This window comes from Nyctibius grandis, chromosome 6 (assembly GCF_013368605.1).
Source record: "Nyctibius grandis isolate bNycGra1 chromosome 6, bNycGra1.pri, whole genome shotgun sequence".
In the NCBI taxonomy this organism is placed as follows: domain Eukaryota; kingdom Metazoa; phylum Chordata; class Aves; order Nyctibiiformes; family Nyctibiidae; genus Nyctibius; species Nyctibius grandis.
Genome location: NC_090663.1, coordinates 56,621,525 through 56,643,693, shown reverse-complemented (window position 1 = coordinate 56,643,693; position 22,169 = coordinate 56,621,525).

Here is a 22,169-nt window from a genome sequence, read left to right as displayed (position 1 = left end):
ATTATTTCTAAAAATACAAAAGCAGAAAGCCAGTAGGAAATTTTGATGCTGATTGGTAGAAAACTTTCAGCGAATAAAGGGCCATGCCAGTGCCCAGTGTAAAAGTGAGCCTCCTGAGCCCCGGGACTGAAGACAGCCTTGTCCTCACGCTATCGCTCCACCATCAGCTTGACGGAGACTTCAAAGCCTGTTAAAAGCAAGTAGAAACTTTCTGCAGCTCCAGCTCCTAAGTTTAAAATCAGCACTAGGCTTTGTCTCACATTTCACCTCTTCCCCAGCGCTGTAGCTCGATACCCCTTGTTAGCCCTCCCGGGATGGTTTCTGTGCGTCTCTCTGGAGAACATTTGTCACCTGGGACCGCTCCAGCCCCTGCTCATTCCCCGGAAAAGGAATTTTGGCAGCAATTAGCTGAAGTGAGTTTCTGGACCTTCAGCCTGTTTGTTTGACCTCTGGAAATAGGTGGCTAATTCAAGGACAATGGAAGCTGTCGTGTTACCTGTTTCCAACATGAAATCAATCAATCAGCAGAGAGCAGGAGTGAAGTCAGCCTTTCTGTTTTGATAACAGGGTGGCCAAAGATCTCTGGAATGAGAAGCACTCCAGCAGCCACCCGGGCGCAGGGACGCCTGCTATTTATACACCCAGGGGCAGGGCCGGAGAACAAAGTGGTTCTTCTGCTCCCATTTCATTTTTATTTGCCTGAAACTGGAGGGGAAGGGGACATCTTATATCACCCAGAAGCATGCATGGGCAATGTTCTTTTTATTTCCTTTTTGGTTAAAAAAATAGTTATCAGGATAGCATTATGTTATATACATATTATTATTATATATACATCTAAATATTGTTTCATCTTTCAAAACCAGAATCACTCTGAAGGGAACTCTTTTTTTTAAAAAAAAAAAATTAATCCTCTATCCCATGTGTAATGGTGATGTATCTGGTCTGTGCCCCGCACATCAGCAAAACAGAAGACTGCTTCGCTCTGGAACCAGTTGCCTGAACAACATGGAGGGATGGTGATAGCAAAGCAGAACAGCTGAGAGAGACATGAGGCATGCACCAGTTCAGATTTTGTATGGCAGAATTCAAATTAACAGTGTTTCGTAGAGTTCAGTTTGCGTGCAGAGCTATGTTTGAAGCTCAGTTATACACATATTTATGCTAAGCCTCATTGGAACCAGATCCAAGTGATCCCAAAGACTGGGATTTGTCAAATCAACCTGAGACATAACTTACACCCATTGCCATGTCTTTTGCCTTTGAGGAAGGGAGCGGTAGTGCTTAATTTCATTCAGAAGTGCCATTTTCCTGTTGACAGAGATAAGCCCCAAGAGAGTCGCGTCCTATTCTCCTGTGCTAAATATGACAGAAAAGAGTCTCTGGGAAAAGCAGCCCAGCACAAAACCCTGGGGAACAGTAATTGTAAGCTTATTTTAAGCATCTTGCATGGTCTGAATACTTTACAAGGCTGTTCCAGTTGCTGAGAAGTCAGGAGCCTTGGTAAATAAAGACCCTTGGGAAACCGATCCATCAGTTTTACAAGTTTACAGTGCTGCTGGAAAAGGGCCAGTGAGATGGTCCCTGGAAATGAATGAAATATTTCTGTATTACCTCATATAGCTTGCAACACCGTAGTAGCCAAGTGACTTGCAAGCGTTACCGCATTCATCATCGCAGTATCTGAATAAACCAGGGAAGTGCAAGCACAAGAGGCTATAAAAATTGTTTCACCTCTCTTTTGTGGGCAGGGTTTCCACCACTCCTAGCCTCGCATGGAAAAATCTCCTCAAAATCTTCCCTCTGTTGGGCATGACCCAGACCCTAAGCACGGAGCCTAGCCTTCCCCAAGGCAGGTTACTCTCCCATTCCCACTCCACCCTGCTCCCGGGCTTGGCTCTAGCAGGGCAGCAATGCTCACCTAACCTCAATTCCTGTTTCTCAGTGGACTAGCCAGTGGATTAATGACAATTTTCTGAGAAGACAGAGGCACATACAAGAATTACCAATTAGCCTCTATGGGCTGGTTTCCCTCATCCCACAAACCATGGGGACTGAAACAACATAAACCAAACATGTTGCAAAGGGCACTTAGGAGTCATAGGAGCTTTTCATTAATACTTACATGGCCTATAACTTAGGCCTTCTCATAAATTATTACCATTATGTTATTTTTAACACTAGCAGTCACTGGGTATATATCTCTGTTTTCAAACAAAAGCATGGCTCCAGCCCAGAGGCTTTTTGCAAAACAATTTGCTGCTCCTTCCCCCTCCACCTCCTCTTTTTCCTTCCCTCTCCACCCATAAAATTTACATCCAGATTCAGTTATCTCCATTTAGCTGACGGGAAGGGCAGAAGAAAAAAAAATTGATGATAGATTTAAGAAAATAACACATAGTGTATGCAGTACATACATACCATAAAACACTTTAAAATGCTGTTAAGCCAAAATATGTGCTAGGGGCAGGCTAATCAAACTAATTTCAAAATAGCTGCTGTTAGAACTAAAAAAAGATGAGAGGAGCCAATTGCAAACAGAACAGAGCACAGTTTCCATGTCTCACCAAAACTTTTGCAAAAAAAAAATGTTTCTAATCGGCTCTGTTTATGAGAGGGAAAACAGCATGAGAAATGACTTTTTTCCTTCTTGCACAAATCAGAACTTGACTGCCGAGAACAATACGCCCCATCCCAAAGCATTAACCTTACAGCCTCGGGCACTCTGCTTGAAATGCCTCATAAAGCAAACAAGCGCTTTTGGAGTGAACCACCTCATTATCTGTTCAGCGAGAAAGGAAGAGGTAAAGGATGAGTGATGGCAGGAAACTCGCGTTTTGTTGCAGTGACGAATTTCAACCAGCCTTTCATTCCTGTCGCTGGAGATGCAAGTGCTTAAGAGGGCCACAAAGACAGGGGTGAACACACACAGCTCCTTGTAAGGAGTGAAGCTCACTTTTTGGCAACTAAACGTGTTTCCACTGTTGTTCAGTCATCAGGATCGCCAGACAGAGGGTGTGGGCTTATATTTTTTTCTTTTTTTGTGTCTGTCTAGCCAGACTTTTGCATAACTTCCCCCACCCTGCCTCGCTGATCTCTCTTTAATGATTTGGGCAGTCCATCTGCACAACTTGCATGTTCTGGCTAACCTGATGAGTGATTTCCTAGAAAACTGGCTGCATCAGGAATGCCTTAATCCTTTCGTAGGTGCTGATCCCAGGGCTGGGGAAGGTCCCTGCATCTCCAGGGACAGCTCTCATCACCAGAGCTGACTTCCGGGGCTGAAGCAGCCTAGGGCAAGGTGGGCATGCCAAACCATGACTACCAAAATTGTGGTCATCTCTAGCAGGCAGGGATTGTAATCAGTCACTTGAGATGGTCTGACTTCAGGGCAAATGCATGGGGAAAAAGGCAAGTTTAACAGCCATATATAGTTATTGCAAGCCCAGAAATATGCAGGACTGTAAAGAAGCTTTTCATACGATGGAAGTGAATACAGATATGAATGAAAAGTAGGACAAAACAAAACATATTGGCTAAAAACAGGTGCTGTAGGACTCAATCCATAGCTCTCCTGGACAGGAGAGTCCCTTTGCTGGACTACAGAAATGAAGTAGATTTTATCTCCCCATTTCAGGAAAGCATCAGCTCTAGGACTGCTTGGGAAGCTATTAAACAGACTCAGGAAATGGGGATGTCAAAAAAAAAAAACCAAACTGGAAAGTTTACCCACCTGGACGTGACCCTGTGCAACCTGCTCTAGATGAACCTGCTTTAGCAGTGGGTTGGACTAGATGATCTCCAGAGGTCCCTTCCCACCCCAACCATTCTGTGATGCTGTAAGAAACTCCCAAACAGGAAATTTCAAAGAAAAACAGGAGTCTTTGTAACAGCGTTGAGTATGAGACTGCAGGAGGTCTTTGTGCAGAGTTACTCAGGCTAATTTTTGAAATGGAAAGTATTGCATATCCCATTGGCTGTGCTAATGGAAAAAACACTGTTTTCTTCTTTTTGATGATAAATAACTACAGGGAGTATTCTTAACCCAGAGAGAGGGCAGAATAAATTAAGGCTGGGCATTGGAAGCCTTGCAGCCATCAGAGGACTGAAGTCCTGGAGCAAACTTCAGAGCAGCTGGGACAAGGCAGCCTTACTGATTTTTCTGGATGGCATTTGGTCTGTTTACAAAAGACTGCATGGTATGAGCAGAATAGGAAAGCGGTGAACAAGGCAGTGTAGCACAAGTTGGCTAGCTGTGGGAGAAATCATATTTAAAGAAAATGCATTGCGAGTTCTCCGACTGCTTGAATACAGGTAGATCCTTTTCTCACCCCCAAACAAAATTCTCAACTTGTGTGCTTTCTGAAACATCTTCAGTTTTTCCCAAATAAGAGCAGCCTGGCCCATCAAACTTACTGCTGCCTCCTCATTCTTAATCAGAGAGAAAAACTACTGAACCTGGAAAAGAGTTTTGGCTGTTCGTTTCAGCCTGTGCTTTTGGAGATTGCTGGCCAACCTCTTCATGGCTGGATGTGGCCTGTGAACCGTGACTTGGTCCCTTCAGCCTTAGGGAGCGTTTCACTCTCTTAAACATCTCCCTTCATGTGTTGAGACTGACAAAGGGTTGGTGTCTACTGCCAGCTGTGATGCGGATTTGCTCTTTAGGAGGGAAACCAGGAGAGCCTCTTTTCGTGTAGCCTTGCGGCTTCCCAGTGGAAAGCTGTAATTACTCATCAGTGAATTGAGATTGTTAAGGCCAAGACAAAAATTCTGACAAATTCCTTGTGAGGTGCTTTGGTATCATTCAGACTGCAGGCATCAATAAAACTAGAATCTATTGTAACTGTTATCAGGAATAATAATACACACTTGCCCTTTACATGCATTAATCTGTTCTGGAGGACAGATATTTTCAGAGGGGAATGGCCTTGAATGATTTTACATTTTCACTTTGGCTTAAAAATTTGTGATATTGAACATAGTCTTTAATCCTTGAAACATTTAAAATACCAGGAATAAATTATTAGTTTATAGCTTTTCCCTCTTTCCCATATCTTTGGGAAGTATCAGTTTCTCTATCTAAGGACAAGATATAGGATGTATCATTCCAGTAGTGATCATTCTTCACGTTCAACTTTATTTCAATGGCTTGAAAACTGGCTTGACCCGAGCTAAATTAAAAGGAGGAGCTAAAACGAGCAGGAGTTTTAATAAAAGTAACATTGCATCAGGTGCACAAACTTTCTGGAACAGCTAAAGTTTGCAAACAGAGTCTTGGATTTTGGCAAAGCACTGGCATGCTTTGATGGGGTCACCGAAGGTGTAAAGTGACTGCAAGACATTGTATTTGATTATCTCTTAGATTTATGGAGGATTTGCTTGCTTGGAAAGAATTTTTAGAATGATTGGCATACACAATTTGTGTAAGCTAATGGTGTTGGGATTTTATATACAATTCTATTTATATACAAACTGGGGGTAGTTTTGCCGCTTGACCTAAGCTCATGCGTAGGCAGAGGATGTGAGTCTCCATTTGTTGCTTGCATGTTCATTTGGACACATCCCCGCTGCGAATGCAAAGTGATCCCAGAGCAGAAGGGCAGCATTTTACTCTCACTGCAGACTGCCAGAGTCAACAACCACCAGGGCAGTAATGAAATTGCTCTGCTGAGAAATGGCAATGGCCAGCAAAGAACTGAACAAGATTTATTAGCGGCCTTTATGTGATGGATGTAGAAGACTTTGTGTACCTTTATTCTAGCAATAGCCTACTCAAGTGATGAAAGGGATTTAATGGAAAGATAGCTGTAGGTCCTCGGTGCTTTAGAAGAACATCTCCTAGGCTCTCAGCGTTTACTTTTTATCTCTTTGCTCGCCTTCATCTTTCAATTCCACTCAAAGGCATGTTTAGACCATGTACATAAATGTCCATAAATCCCTGCAGCTTACAGTAAAAGCAAGGAAAAATGTATTAATTTTAAGATTTGAAGGGGACTGGGTGGAGTTACTCTGCTGACATTTGGTTACAAGCCCTTCTTCCAAGGGACAACAATCTCTTCCCATGGTCTCACCACCAGCCCCAGGGTCTCCCAGGGTGGATAAAGTGAAAAAGGGATTGAACGAAATCCTCCCTTTTCCCATAGGTGTTCCTCAAAAATGGATCTTGAGCACCTTTAAAGGGAGCTAACTGCTTTCTTCCCTCTGCAGATGAGTAAAGCTACACCTAAAGGATCAACCCCAGCATATCTCAGCAGGAACAGAGCAACAATGGCAAAGGGCTGAACACAAACAGCTCCTACTTTAAAAGTAGGGATTGCTTACTAGAAAAATGGTGAGAAAGGAGGAGGATCATGCCATAGGCTTTTAGCTTTTTTCTTTTTTAAATGCTAAAGAAAGTAGTTTCACAAGAATGGAAGCGACACAGGGAGAAAAGTGAAACAGGCTGAAGATGGGGAAGCAGATGAGAATCAGAGAAACAAAGCCTCTTACCTGTGTGCTGAATGTGGTGGTGGAGGAGAATACATCACAGGATTTGTAGGTGAATTTGTTGGAATCGTTCCACTATCTGTTGCTCTCCAGCTGGGACACCTAAGTGAGGGGCAACCCTGTCGTCTCTGTAGATAGAAAGTTCAGAGCAATAGAAATAAAGTTTATTCCAGCTAAATTTAACAGTGGAAAAAGCATCTGAGCTAATGCATACCATGGGTCCACAACAGTTTTTGTGCATCTCTTGTTTTAAGAGTGATTTGTAAGGCACATTGTTAGTTAAGGACTATCTTGAGAGCTGAATCAGAGACAAAGACCTGGGCAAAGTAGTGAAAAAAATGGCCAGCTCTACAACAGAGGACAAAATGTAAACAGCAAAGCATGTTTTTTTCCAATCCCTGCTTCTCCAGAAGCATTGACCTTCTCCTGAAATTAACTCGATGTTTAGTTGCAGCCATCTCGAAAACCACATTGCCCACCTTCCCTCTGGCTTTGTGAAGCACAGACAGGGCTCAGCAGCATGCGTGGCTGAGAATTACCACCAGCTTTATTCAGTCTGGGGAAGTGAAGCAGACTGAAAAATCTGATTCTTCATCAGATGGGGAAGAAAAACTGCTGCTTAGAAACCTTTTTAGTTAGGAAATGGCTACAGATACTGGATGCTAACTGCAGAGTGTGACGCAGGATCACATCAGCTAGCACTGTTCTGTGTGGCAGTCCTTTTCCTAACAGGGTCAGCCCAAAACTTGCTTCTCCATTTAATCATAATAGAAAGCTCTCTAAGCTTTATTTTGCCAATTTCTATTTACAGCAGCATTCTCTCCCACAGATGCTGCCATCTCCTCTGCTTACAGCTAATTCCTCATGCACTGCAACTTCCTGAATGGCTTCTTGCTTTTTCGTGGGTTAAGTGTATTCTTACTGTCTAATCCAGGATTTGTGCCAGTCAGCTAAGGGAAACTGGACTAGGCCATACATTTACTTTTCACACTCTGTGAAGAGAGTCTGCTTTAGTTTCATAGGTGCTAGATTAGATTTTAGCTTAAATATAGATCTTAGTTTTAGAGATGCTACTGCTTGAGCCACACTTCTTTTATAGAAGGGGTCTGAGATATTGCCAAAACTGGTAAGGGAGACAAAAAAGATTTTCTTGTAGCCCAGAGCACACACTGTCTTGTGAAATGTGATTTTGTAGAGGTTTGTGAACCTAAATCATGGCTAGACTGCATGGATGCCAGGATTTGGAAGTCTCTAGTGCCACTACAGCTGACACCTGCAAGAACTTAATTGAGGACTTGGAGCATCTGTGGTGAGTTTAATCCCTAAACACAAACAGATGAAACTCCCTCATTCCTAGCAACTCAGAGAGTGGTTCTTCAAAAAAGAAAATAAAAATCCTAGCTACCTAGAGTGTACTAAAAAAACTCTAGTATTAATAATACACATACAGGTCTAGGAAAAGAAGTGGAAAATAGATAAAATTACTTTTCTCTTTTTGGAGTTTGTCTCTTTCTGGCTGCCACCTCCATCCTTGTAATCTTAGCACCAGAGATGACCAAGAGGGAGAGAAAAAGATCATTATCTAGAATTAAAAAAGTGGTCAAAAAAAAAAAAGCCCCTTTCCTTCTCTGGGGTTGGGAGGACTCAGCAGGGGACAGTGAAGTCAGAGCAGGGGCAAAAAGGAGATTTTTTTTTTTTCCTGCCTGAGGAGTTTTAACCTCTTTGAAAGTTGTTGGGGCAGCTTCAGCTCCTTGCATTTGTCTGTGTTCTCCTTGTAATTTTTTTTTAATTAGTTTTTTAGTAAGTTCCCTCTCGGACCAGGAGGCTGAGCTGCGCAGGTGCACTGCAGTTCACATCCCAACAACAGAAAACAGCCTCTCTGAACAACAAGGTAATTGCCATTTTATTTTAGGGACACAGTACTGCAACAGGGAGAGATTCGTGCAGAGAGGAGAAAGAGCAACAGAGAGAAAAGGAAAAAAATCCTCAATAAGATCTAACTGATAACTAAAAAACAAATAAAGGAAAAATTCTATTTCATTTGGTATTTTAATAATGTTTTCATTCTTCATAAAAGTAGGCTTTAAAAAATAGCCTTCTGCACGCTTAAAAAACAAACCTAATCCTGACATGATTTTTACTGGACAACCTGAACTCTTGGCTAGACTTGTCTGGGACGGGGATTTCAGAGACGCTTCCTGGCTTTCCTATAAAAACGCATCACAATCCTGGGCAAACACTCGATCAACTGCATCGCTGTGGGTTCTCAAATGCAGTTGTTACTGCTGCAAAAAGAAACCTCACTGATGACACCTAGTGTTTTCCCAGATCACAGCTGCGAAGACTTCTTCAAAGGGTATCAAGAGGCTTCTCCTCCCACTGGTGGCCCTGGGAGGACAGCGCTGGTGGACAAAGCTGCAGATTATGCCCAAGGACTCGCTTTGCCACAGCTATGCCCATGAAGAATAGCTACCAAAACCACTTCACCGCCATCATGTCAGCGGGGAAAGAGACCAAGCCTCAAGGAATTAACATCTGCAGACAAAGCAGAAACCCCCACCGATTACAGGCTTTGCCACTTTCCCAGCAACCTGGTAACCGATGCCCCCGGAGGATGTTTGTGCAAGGAGGTTTACTTCCATAAAAAGCAAATCACAGCCTTCAATACAGTATTTCATGCAACTTTCAAGTTGACTACGTTTGCTGGAAACCCGTAACAGCATCTGATAATAAAAACCACTGGAAGTGCAAGAAGTGGTTTCTACTGATCCTCAGTAGAAGAAACGGACTTCTGACTGTGGATGTATAATGAGCCAAAGAATAGAAACTTCTCTCTGCTAGTTTGAAGAAGCAGCTGTAATGAATTTAACAGCAACCACTTTTAGCAGCAGGTATACAACTGTGTTTCCTGACAGGGCCTATTTAGCAGCTGTACAATAGCATAGTAGAAAAAAACGTGGAGTCAGACTTTTCAGCTGATGTGAAGCACTCAACATCAATATTACAGTATGAAGTCCAAAAGTGCAACTAGGAAAAAGCCAGAGCGGGTGCAAGCCCATCATACAGGAGTCCTGCTGGTTCTTGCCAAGGGACAAGTGAAAGGTTTTGCTGGTTGTGAGGAGCACGGTGTTAAGGGTCACACATCTTTGTTCCATCTCCCTCCTTCGGGCAGCTGGAAAACCAGGCAAAGCAACTGAGGGTATCACAAAAGAATGAAAGAGAAAATAAATCTCTTAATCCTCAGACACCAGCCCAAAGAAACAGGACAAGTCACATACATCACAAAAGGCCGGTACCCAGACTGATTCCTACAGACAGTGGATAAAGCTTTACTAACATTTAAAACAAAACAAAACAAAACCCAATATGTTTTTTAAAACACAAGAGAAAAGCACTGAGACAAGCTGAAAAGGAGAGAGAGGAAACTTGTCTTTGCCTTGCAGTGTTGCACACAGAGTCCCTGTAAAATTCAGCCTAGGTCTATAGATCTTGAAGGAAAATGAAGAAAGATACAGAATTCACATGCAGGAAGGCAGATTCTGAGAATAAATCAGTGGAGACATTTCAGTAGAGGCCTGGCAGAGCAACATATTGGCACAGCTTCTATTTAACAAATGAATCCTCAGGGCAGCGTATTTCTGGGAAAGCTTTTGGTCATTCCTCTCTCACCACTCCCCTGCACCCCAAGTGAAGCGATGACTGAGTATTTACAGCCTGGCCGTGTCAGAGGGTTGACAGTCCCGCTGATTTAAAGCATGGTTCTACTAGGAAAAGTGACTCTGTGAATGATAACCTCATGGCTGTCTGTTTATTGTGTCTCACTGGTTTCCAGATCAAGTGAACTGGAAAAAAAAACCCAAACAAATAACTCAGCCAGATTGGGTTCTTTCTTGTTTACCCATCAATGGCAGCTAACAACCCATGAGTCAAGCTCTGTCTTTTTTCATAGCTGAGAAAACCAAAACTGAAAGGTTCAGTGTAGTTTTTCTACTTTTGCCATTTAAATGAAAGAAATGCCTCCCTCCCCTGCAATGTACAGCTCCTCCTTGGTATCCAGGTGCCCTGGAGCCCCTCTCCAAAGAGGAGAGGCTCCAGGGTCTCCCCTCCCAGATAGCAGAGAAGGGGGTGCTGTACCTGCTCATTTCTTTTTTAATGCAGAGAAAAGTGAACTTCAGGCACAATTTAGTGAATGCATTCCTCTCTACTATTTTTTTAAGCTTTCCTCCCCCACCAAAACTGTCCTGTACACTTGAAATGTCCATGGTTCTTTTGCCTTAGTCCTACCCTGCTAGCTATATGTGTTGCATGGCAACATAAATCATTAATAACTCCATCAAAGCACGTGGAACCAAGCCAGTAGAAGAAAAAGAAAAAACAGTCCAATTTTCCCCCTATTAATCTTGCCCGTGTGTTCTCCGTTTTCTTTTCCATTAAGCAAATAGCCACTGAGTATTCAATTCTGTATATAATATATTGCAAAAATGTAACCAGGCAGCTTAGTTCAGCTGCTCAAATCATGCGAGGCTGTCAGCATTTTAAGACTGCCTCTCAATTTGATCTTGATCAGACTCTAAGGGGGCTGAGATTTCATGGACCAGGACAAGAGCTGGCCACAGAATTTATTTTTTTGTGGTGTTTTTTTTTTTCTTTTATTCCATTTTTGCATGAAAAAACTGAATACAGAACACTCTATTCTGAAGAGATTTTTCAGCCTTGTTTGTTTTCCATCAAAGCAGAAAAGGCTGGATTTTCTGTTGCGTTCTTTCCTCCTGCTCAACCCCTTCGCTCTGCTACGTGGCTCAGGGATCCTTTTCCATCAGTTTGCTTTGTTATGCTGCAGCTTTTCAAAATTTGGCTATGTTTTGGAAAGTGTTGGAAAACAGCAAAAGGAAAAATAAAAAAAAAAAAGGAGAACTGCCAAGCCATAGATGCAATTTACTCTGTTACCTTCAGTGAGGAAGCATGGAAACCAAGGAAGAATGCTTTTAAGATGTAAATACTTCATTTAGAAATATTTCATGAGAACTGGAAGACGAACAATCTATATAAAGCAAAGCTTTAACATGTTTAGGGAGTCTCGGCTCTGCTTTCTCACAGGAAGCTGAACTCAAACTTTGACCTCCAGTTCCTGCATCTCTCAGCTTTAGGTAACAAATGGGATCCTGAGACACTCTTAGAGCAATGTTTCCATTTTTACCAGTTAAAAATGGAAAAGAAGGGGGCTCTGATAATCCCCAAAGGAGACATTGCTTCTCTTTAGGCAACATGCTTGAATAAGAGCTTATATATATATAAAAAGATTCATCTTGACAGAGCACAGCGCAGAACCAGCAATTTGATGCAAACTTTTTCTTGCTTGTGCTCACTTTGCATTTAGGGTGCACAGCCACTATCTGTTCTCCTGCAGGTCAGAGCACATGAAACTAGGAATAGAGTGACAAGCACCACTTCAAAAATGTCTTGTTTTAGAAGACTGATTGCGTTTCAATTAACACATAGCTCTTCTCTTGATAAACAACCTTGTTTCTCTGAACACAACTAATGGTGAGCTGCAGTCTGTCCCAGAAAAGACCCTAAAAGCAATTAGTGGAAAAATAACTATTATTCATAGCTACATTTTCTACACCTACTGCTTTAATAGCAACTCTTCATATCTCATCCATTATCTTCTAGCAGCATGATGGGTGGCCACAAATAGTGATCAGACTGGGATTTTTTTACTTCATTGAAGAATCAGCTCTTGATAGCAGACAGAGTGGCAGAGTGTCCTTTATTTTTATAAATTTTGTCTATCTCCTTCATCTGCCCTTTGTCTTCTCTTCATCACTGCCAGCATGCTTCCCATTGCTGCGATTGCAACCACATATTAACGCCAGCAATAACATGGTAATGGCACCATAAATGGCAGGACAGACTTGGCAAAGCACATCAATTACTGGGATGCAAAGCATGACAACCAAGCTTGATTAAAAGCTGAATTTGCCTGTACATCGCACAGTTACTGACCTGTTAGTGGCTTCCTATATTTCAAAGGCAAGCTTTCAAAGCCACAGCAGAAAAAAGGTATTTTCCCTTGTTCATAGGATTTAGTAATTTTTATGATGATTTTCTCCCAAGCTGCTTTGTAGAAACAAGGTTGTTATAAGCCAGTTGTGTACTTCTTGCTGGCTGCAGCAAAAGTTATCATCAGCAGTGATTTTGCAGAAGAAATTAAATTCACCCATCACCTGCAGCTCTAGTAATAGAAGGTATCTTATTTTCACCTGGTAGCAAACACCAAGCATTTTTTAATCCAAATGTAAATAAATAATGTCCAGATGTAACAAAGTACCAAGGGCTGCAGGACAGACTGGAAAACAGCGGTAAAGATTTTTTCCAGGGCTCATAGTTGTGGCTTATGAGTATCTGAGATTGGAAAAAGCACTACACCTCTTCAGGTTCTCCTACACTAATAAAAGCAGCTGGGAAACCCCATAGTTGTCTCTCGTACAACAGAAAAGGGGCTCAACTACAGATGCATGGTTGAGATTTTCTCCTGGGAAAACAGCCCTGTAACCTCTCAGTGCTATTTTTGCTGGGCCTCAGGGAGATAAACCTATGCTGGGAGGAGGAAGCCGTGAGGCACAGCTCAAACCAGAGCCTGAGTAACCAGGGGAACAGCAGAGGTTCCCACACCCCCAAGCTCCCCTTGCTGCCTGCATTGGGCCATCCCAGAGGGGGTGCCAAGGGCAGCAGGGCTGTGACAACCACCAGTCCACAATAAAATGACCTACAGCATACTGCTCAGCCAGGCAGAGCACCAGGGGGAAATCGGTCCCTCCAGCAAATTCTCCCTCAGTGCATCAGTTGAGCATATGTATATATATGTGCAGTATTTAAAGGCTGCACTGGCAGGCACATCCTTAGACTGCTGCCTGCTGAAGGGATGCTATCTGTGCTCACATTATCTGCCCCCTCAAATTTGCCTGTTTTTTAAAAATCTCTCTTTGCTGCTTATTTGAAGGATTTCTCACTTATCACATCTTATTTTGTTCACTCTGAAATAGTCCATTATTTATTTCTTGTAGGAACTCAGAGAAATAGAAAGAAGCGTTACCTAACCCAGAGCTGTTTCTTCAACCCCTTCCCTTGCAGAAGTGCCCCTCCCAGCCCCAATTTGTAAGGGGGAGCAAAATGACTCTGGTGTTGCCTGACGTTAACTCGAGACACCTGCCACAGCGGCAGAGCTGTAGCAGAACAGCGCCTGAAAGAAAGGCTCAAGAGCTGAAACCAGCTGTGAATTATTTTCCGAGTTACCCTGCTGTGCCAGTTTTAGGCAGTTTTCATCCTGTCTCCCTTGGGTCTCCCCCACTGTATTCCCACTCGCTGCTCTCTATTGTGCAACTCTTCCAAGTTGCAGCTGACACTAGTAACATTTTCTCTCACTTCTTGGTCAATACATTTCATGCTTTAAAATGCCAACACCTCCGTCTCTCCCCCCAAAACAGTGTGCATCCACTACACAATAGCTTTTGGCTATACCATAGCTTTCAGTTCCATTGAATATCCATCTTAAATATTAAATTTTAGAAGGCAATGATCGCTGCTTTTCCTCTGGACAAGGCTTTGCCAGACGCTTTCTCATTATGTCACTCAGATTCAATTTCACTTTCCTTGGGAGTAAATATTGCTGCAGATACCTAACACTTTCACCCTGCTATATAAAAATAGAGACACCTTTCGTCCACTTTTTTTTTTTTTAAATTATTGTGGTTCGTGTGTAATACAACAGAAACCTTTGCAGCAAGCGTTTCTGTTTTCTCCCCAAACTACCAACTGATTGCTTGCGTTTAGACAGCTGGAGTCCAGCCCTCTGTTATTAATGCGGCGAGAAGTGTTTCCATTCACCCCAGTGCCCGGGAGCTGGATATAGCCTCTGCGTCACCTGAAATCCAGGGGCACCCTGTGGCATGTGGCACAGGACATTCCCAGGAGCTGCAGGCCCCTGCCTCCTTTTTAATGTGCTTGTTTCCTCCAAGTGCTTTAGAGCACCATGAGAATAAAAGGTTATTTTTTAAAAGATATTGCAGCTTCACATTGCAGTAACATGTGGCTTTTCCCTGGATAATGCCTCTAAAGGGCCTTACAGATTCCCTTGTCCTTTATCTCTAAAACAGCCTCCTTGTTTTCACTGCTCCCCTCTTTTGCTGCTAATGGAACTGGGAAAAGGTGCTTTTACTGGCAAAAAAAACCCATGAAGTAGATGTGGAGACACCCATGATGAACTTTGTGTAGAGAGGGGCTCGGTGGGATATAGCCAGGGGTTCAGACATGATACAAAATCCTTAAATCAAATTTCAAAAATACCTGAAATAGCCTTGTTGTGGAAGGGAAGAGGCTAAGCCCAAGGTCCTGCCTGCCCACCCCAGGCTGCCTTTGCAGACAGCCAGGTGATGCATAGGTGGGTGCATTTTGGGTCCAGCTCCCAAGATGTATCGGCTACAGAAGCTGAAGTTATTGATGGAAAAGTTTTTTAGGTCCATTTTCTGCATAAAACACCATCCCACAACAGGGGTGGCAGAAGCAGGATGATGGCAATAGCCGCAGTGTTTGACAGTCTGCTCAAAAGCAAGCCCTCTTCCCTGGCGGTTAGTGACCCTCTTTTGCTCACCCATGGTTTTGCTTGTGGGGCTACAACAGACCCGGGCGATACCAATAGAGCCACTGCAGCAGCACCTAGCTGTGAGCATTAGCCAGGAAAAACAGCCTATGGAGAGGAGCCACTCATTAAATAGGCTATTACTTCATGTAATGAATTCCAGGAAAATGTGTTATATTTTGATTACGGGCATTCCGAGCGGGAACTGCTCGTACAGCACTTGAGATAAGGAAGAGGCCAGAGAGACTTAAATAGCAAATCTTAGTATGACTTATTATGTAATTATCTATTCCCCAACACCGTGAGGTCTGAATGTCTCAGGCAGCTAAAAATAGAGCAGCCTCCCCCTGCCTTTCACTCCATCCAGCCTGTGGGAGGAAAGGCTTGACTCACTCACTTGTGTTTGGGCGAGTCCTGCGAGCCGCATCGGCAAAGGGAAGCAAGGGTCACGCATGTCGAAGCAACCCCGGTCTCTCCCTAAGATGCAGCAGACAGACAGACAGAGAAAATACGTTCACAAGTTGTTAGTTGATCTGAATGGACCAAAGGCAGCCCCTGCATAGTGTCGCTTCTCCATGCCCTGGCTCTGGGGTCACAAATACCTCCTGCCGAGGCACCCTGTGCTTCCAGCCACTCTGGGCTGCAGAAAACCAGCCAGGGCTTACAGCTACTTACCTTTTGGTTCTTTGGGGTTTGCTGCACCAAAAATAGACAAAGGCTTTTCCTTATGTGCCTGTCCATGAGCCTAAGGGGGGCGACGCCTGACTGCAGTGGTGGCTCTGGAAGGGCACGCCATGATGGCGGAGGCAGGATGGGCACTGGGGATGACAGTGTTCCTCATGCTTCACCAGGGCAGTACAAGGATGTTTGGGCAGATGTGCTGCATGTCCTCATCCTTATGCCACCCTTGGCTGTCTCTTTTGAAGACAGTATAAGCATAATATTGATTGTCTAACACGACATCCTATGCAGCACACTCACAAGATGCTGGGACTTTGACTGTCATTGCCAATGTTTTATAACATCGAGACTAGAAAGTTCAGTTACTATGCAAAAAAAAACCATCCTATAGGTTGGAAGAGGAGCGTGGGCAACACTTTTTCCAAATTGGTTATTAAAAAAAGTTATATACTTTGGGAGAGAAGGCTTGGAAACCCTGCCCTTAGAAATACCATTTTTATATTAATTTCTGGTTACTGCCATGAGGCATGCCAGTTTAAGGGGTGAGGATAATATTAATTCAGTGCCTGAGAGAGTGGGTCCCAGGTGTACATTTTGGTGACAATTCCAGCTGTGCATTTGAATCCATCATTGAAATTCACCATATTATACAGGTAGAAATACTAAGTGGCAAAATTTGGATCTCAGTTGAGATCCAACATCATGGTTGTTGCATTGTTTGTATCTACAGGTTTGTTTTGTATTTTGATGTAATACCCACAGCTGAAACCCAAGTATTTTAGTGATTTTGACCACATGCTGCAGTCAGGGAGGGTGAAGGGTCTGGTGTCTGGGCTTGGCTTGGGCTGAGCAGAGGAGGAGACTGCCACAATGCTGCTACCATCTGGGCACATGCTTACACTATGTCCAGCCTCTGCTGATGTTAAATGAGGATAATTACATTTTCCTCCTTCCCAGAAGAGCTGGGAGACAGCCTGTTGATAAGTTATTCCCCAAAGTGCTTGCCAGCTACTTAAACAGTCTGTAAATATTTTGCAGATACTCTTTAACTGCAAGCACATCACATTTCCGCTCCAAGTTTTTCAGGCTTTTCCACAACTTCCCAGCGGTGCTATCAGAAGAGCAGGCAGAGGGCAGGGGCACACCAGAGTGGGAGAGGAAGGGGCAAGGCTCCACACCAGGGTGTCCAGGAGCAACGACAAGGACAAATGACCCAGGACCTCCTCCCAGGATGAACAACCAAAGTAGCTTTGCAGTTAGCCCTTGGTATCCTGTGGCTTCACTGTGCTGCTGTGCGAATGGGATGGCGCTCCTGGGTTAGGTGGACAGAGTGGGACCCCTCAGCTGGAAGAGGAGACCATCAGTGGCGATGATGCAGCTTCAGTGAGGCTCCAGGGAAGATGCCCATCAGGCAGTGATCATCCACTCTCTCGCACCCTACGAGAACTGGAGGGCACCGAATGGAATAACCAGACGTTGCCTCAAAGCCAGCAAAGGGAGGCTCTGTTTCAGGTAAAGTGTAATTAAACCGCAGAGCCCGTGGGATGTTTTGGTAGTTAGGCTTTCATATCAGTCCCAGAAGCGATTCCATAAATCCATGGAAGAAAAAGAGGTCTGTGAAGGCTTATTAAATACAATTTCTGGCATAGAACTGCTGAAGGCTGGGAGAGCATAGCAGGAAAGTATCGGTACCTGTTTTGCTTCTCTTCCTTGACACTTGCTGCTGGCCACTGTTGGAGACAGGGTATTAAGTAAACTGGACTCTTGGTCTGAGTCTGTATGGTTGATTTCTTTTTTCATTTTTCTGTGCAAAAAATCGTGTTTCTGTCTATTCAGGCTGGAGACCAAAGCTTGAAAAGAAGGTCAAGACTCGTGAAAATTCACAGTGGTAGTCCTCTGCTTTTTACCCAGTTTCATGATTATTTTATAGTCTGGCTTGTTTGAGTGTTTGCAGTCACCTGTCCTGAGCATCACTGTGTCCACTGGAGTCCAGGCCTGGATTTTAGGAGCACAATGGAGAAGATTTCTTTACTACCTGCCCTTTACCTTGATGTGTCCATTGATTCCCAGCTGCAGACTGGTTTCCTCCCTTTTTTCCCTTGGGTTATTGAAATGGCTGATTTCTCTGTAGCCTGTGGTATCAGAGTTTTCAATATTTTAGCACCGATGACATTCCAGCAGTGCTCAACAGCCTTTCCTGAAACAGAGGCATGTGAAGAAGAGAGATTCAAACCAGTAGACTTTGTGGGGTGGTTAAAACCATTTAATTAAAATTAAAAAATTTTCCATTTTCAGCCCATCTCTGACACAAATTTGGAAATGGCACCTCAGTCGAAATGGAAACATGCCGTGGGAGTTTCTTGTCTGGAAATCTTACTTGTTAATTCTTGCTGGACAGGAAGAGCTTCACCCAAAAACAAATGTCTTGGTGCATCAGCAGCACCAGAGTGTGGCAGGAGAACCCAACTGTGAGGGACTGTCTGCCAGGCACCTTCAGCAGTGCTCAGAAGCTGTTCCAGGAAAAATCATCATGCAGGGAACATAAATCCAGACCAGAAAAAAAAAAAAAAGGCTTTCTGAGGAAGCACCCTATGCCAACAGGGATGCATGCCAAGGCATCCATGAGAAAAAAAAAAAAGAAAAAAGAAAGAAAGAAAAAACCAACCAGTGACTCCCAAAACAAGCAAGATAGATAGTGAAACTGTGGAGAACCACGGAAGACTTCTTTTCGCTTGCCCATTTTCCTTGGCCTCGCAGACCAACACATCTGGTAGACCAAAGGCTGGGAGGGTAAGGCATGTAGCGGAGAGTCCCAGGGGTCTGTCAGGGAGTTCAGCACTTGCTGCTGACCTCTCTGATGCTGCAAAATAAGGTCTTAAGCTACACTGCAATTGTAAACATGATTTGGGACCAGGAGGAGAAGGCCAAAACAGCTCAACTCCCAGCCCCAGAAAAGCATGTGGCTTTTAGGCAGTGTGACAGCAAGGAGTGAAATATAACAAAACGCAGGCTTAGCCCTTCCAGGCAGCTGGATCTCAAGTTATTTCCATATTGCAAAATACCTTAGGGGACAGGCAATTTTTCCACTAAAGTTTGCAAAAAAGATGACAGAGATCCTACTGGTTGCTTGGCAATTTTTCCCCTCAGCAAATCTGAAGCAGTTATTTGTTCAATGACTGTACATCATCATAAATTTGCTGCATTTCTCCAGTGAGATTCCTGCCTTGTGCGCTCTCCTGACAGTCACCCATGTGCTGAGACTCAAAACAGCCTCAGCCTATTTAAAACTGTCAGCAAATTAAGTAATCTCAAGACATTTTTAATGCCAGGATTTGTTTCTGTGGGTATTTGCACTTTTAAAAAATTATTATTATTCTTCTGAAGCAGTGTCTGAGGCTGGCCGCTGATGGCTGTCACTGGGGCTACAGCTGGCCAGATGACACTGCTCAGATGAGGCTTAAGCTTGGTATAAAAGACAGTTGTTTCTTCTGTGTCCCCACAACACGCATGTCCTAGGCTCAAAAAAAAAAACCCTAACACTTAAAACCCCATGTAATTTTCAGAATACATTAATTCACAGACAGTTTGTGCTATCTTATTCCTGTGCCAAAATTGACACTTAGCTTGAACAGCCTGTTTTGGTTTTTTTTTGGATACAGCTTTTTACATCTTTTATAAAGATGGGGTTGGCCATTTTGCTGCACTCCTGGTGGCTCAACAATTTCCACTATAAGCTGCTGTTTTCATTTGTTTTACATTTACTGAACTCGAATGTGTTCAGTCTCACATTTTCCACACTTGTAGTCTGCTCTGGGCTGGATTTTTTTCCTCCGTCTCAGGAAATAGGGATCATTTTTTTCCAAGAGCACACCCATGGAAAATTAGTTGTTAACGTTAAATACATCCATCTGTTCCTTTGAAGAGCTTTACCACCTGCTTATAGTGAAAAGGAACCTGAAATTTGGCAAGGAGAAACTTTAGGGAGGCATTTTCTGCTGTCCCCATGAAAATCTACCCACTCTTAGTTCCCTATAAATTTCTGGAAAATACCATTTTCATGTGGACCCACTAGCACACGTGTCTGACTGTTCCATGGGGATCAGACCTGCTCCTCGGCATGGAGGGAAAGGGCGGGGGCACATCACCCTAAGGTCCATGCACTGCTGGTAATGGCAGCAGCCCATCTCCTCACATGTTATTGTCTATGTCTTTGGCTCATTCAGTCCAGCACAAGGTCCTGAATATGACAAGGGTCTTCTGAAGATTTGCTTTAAGGTGAAGAACACATCTGACTTTTTAAATGAAGATGTCTACATGATACATAACCACAAATAAAGAGTAAAAATATTTCAGAATAAAAATGTCAGTGTATTGTATAAGAGTCTATCCCCTACAGAAATTTTCTCTCAGGAAATTTTACCATGAATTATTGGCACCAGGTTTGCTGGCGCACAGATATATCCCCGTGCTGGCACAGGGGATAATTAGCTACGGTGGATTTACACCTGACTTCCTTGACATTTTGCAGTTAGCTTGTCATGTCCTGCTACCACCTGTAGCACTAACAAGTGCAACCAGAGTACAGATATGAGTGCAACCCAGACACATCATTAAGCAAGTAAAATATATGGACAGACAACCGATTTCTTAGTAAGCCATAGCGTATGTTAATACACAGGTAAATGTGACAGGCACAACAAAGGCATCCCAGCACCAAATTCTGCACTTAAATACTTGTCCATTCAAGGTGTGCAGACAGAACACTGATATATAGACTAAGGCTGTGGATGAGGTGCAAAGCAAGAAGTAATCATCAGCTTGTGTTGAGATGACCCAGGAAGGACAGCTGCATCTCAGCTGCTTCCACCTTGTCTGACTTCATCCTGCAGTTACCTGGTACATGCACTTGCTGAACCGAAGCACTATGGTCAGTTTTGATCTACTCCTATGTGAGAAAGGAGTCCACACTTAAAACACTGCATAATACACACCTAAGTTTCCATCTCCCCACTAACTTACATGACTTTCATGTATTTCTGAAAGAACTAGGCAAAAAATATCAAGGATACCCTACAGAAAGAATCAGTAAAGAGCAGCTGTATAAAAAAAAAAGGCAGGGGGAGGAGAGGGGAGAGTAAAGAAATTTAAAAAAGAGGGCATTTGCCTCCTGGTATTTTCCAGTTTTCCACATCACAACATAAACATTTTTCAGATAGCGGAGTGGAAGGGTTTTCTTTTTCAGGGGTGTCCTGAAGGAGGGAAACGGATGGATGTCTGGGAACTGAATGAGCTTTCTGGAAGAAATTGGTATTAGGTCCTGCTTCATACCAACTCAAGGCAGCCAGATTCATTAAGAAACAAGTAAGTAATTTTTTTCTTCTTATTTGAAACCTTTATCTAACCGTTGATTTAACTATAAAAAATAAGTTCATTGTCCATGGTAAAAGAAAACGTTTACACTTGCGGTCTGAATTTTCTGTTACTCATGAAAACTGGAACATATCCTATAACTGTGCTATACAAAGATTTAGCAGAAACAAAAAATTGCTGGTTAACTGTCATTCAGATTTAGGACAAAGATCAAAGACTTCTTTCAGCGTTCTAATGTATCGACTTTGATTAATTTTTTTCAATTTTGTGTGCCTGATTCCTGACATCCCAGTTGAATTAATCGTATTTCAAAAGTTGCTGAGCAACTTCAGGTTTTACCAAGTCAGTGAACAATAATTTTAGATGTTCTGCACTCGAGTAGGCAACTGCTTGATTGCACGTGAGCAATCTAAACGACTTGAAAGGAGCTGCTCATGTAAATAAAGTTATATATGAGCCTTACTATTCACTGGATCAGAACACAGGTTTCAAAAGCTTTGACTCAACTTTTTCATTCCTCCTCCTGGCCCTGAAATTAACGATTAAATAAGAAAAACAAACAATGAACAGTTTAGTTTAATGCCTAAGAATTTTTTATTCCATTTCAGTGAACCAATACATTCCTTTGTGAAATGGGAAACAACAGTTTATATTGTACATTTTTATGTGCCATCTATTCTAATGTGTCAACAGAGAAGTTTGCAAAATTTTTCTGCAAAAATTTTGTGGTAGTCAATTTAAGACTCATTTACTCTGTGACTGATGTTTCTGCAAAAATCTCACAGTGAATGTAATAAGTCTATCTGATATTTCGTACAACTTTATGTTTTATCTCTCTACTGCTATCTCATTTGACATTCTAGCCTACATCAGTTGAAGTAAACAGTAATCTTGACATTAGCTTCAGAAGCAATGCTACTAATGGTATATGACATTAACAGTATAAAAGTGAAACACTTCTTTGCACGTACCTCAAACCCAGTAGTTTTCTGAG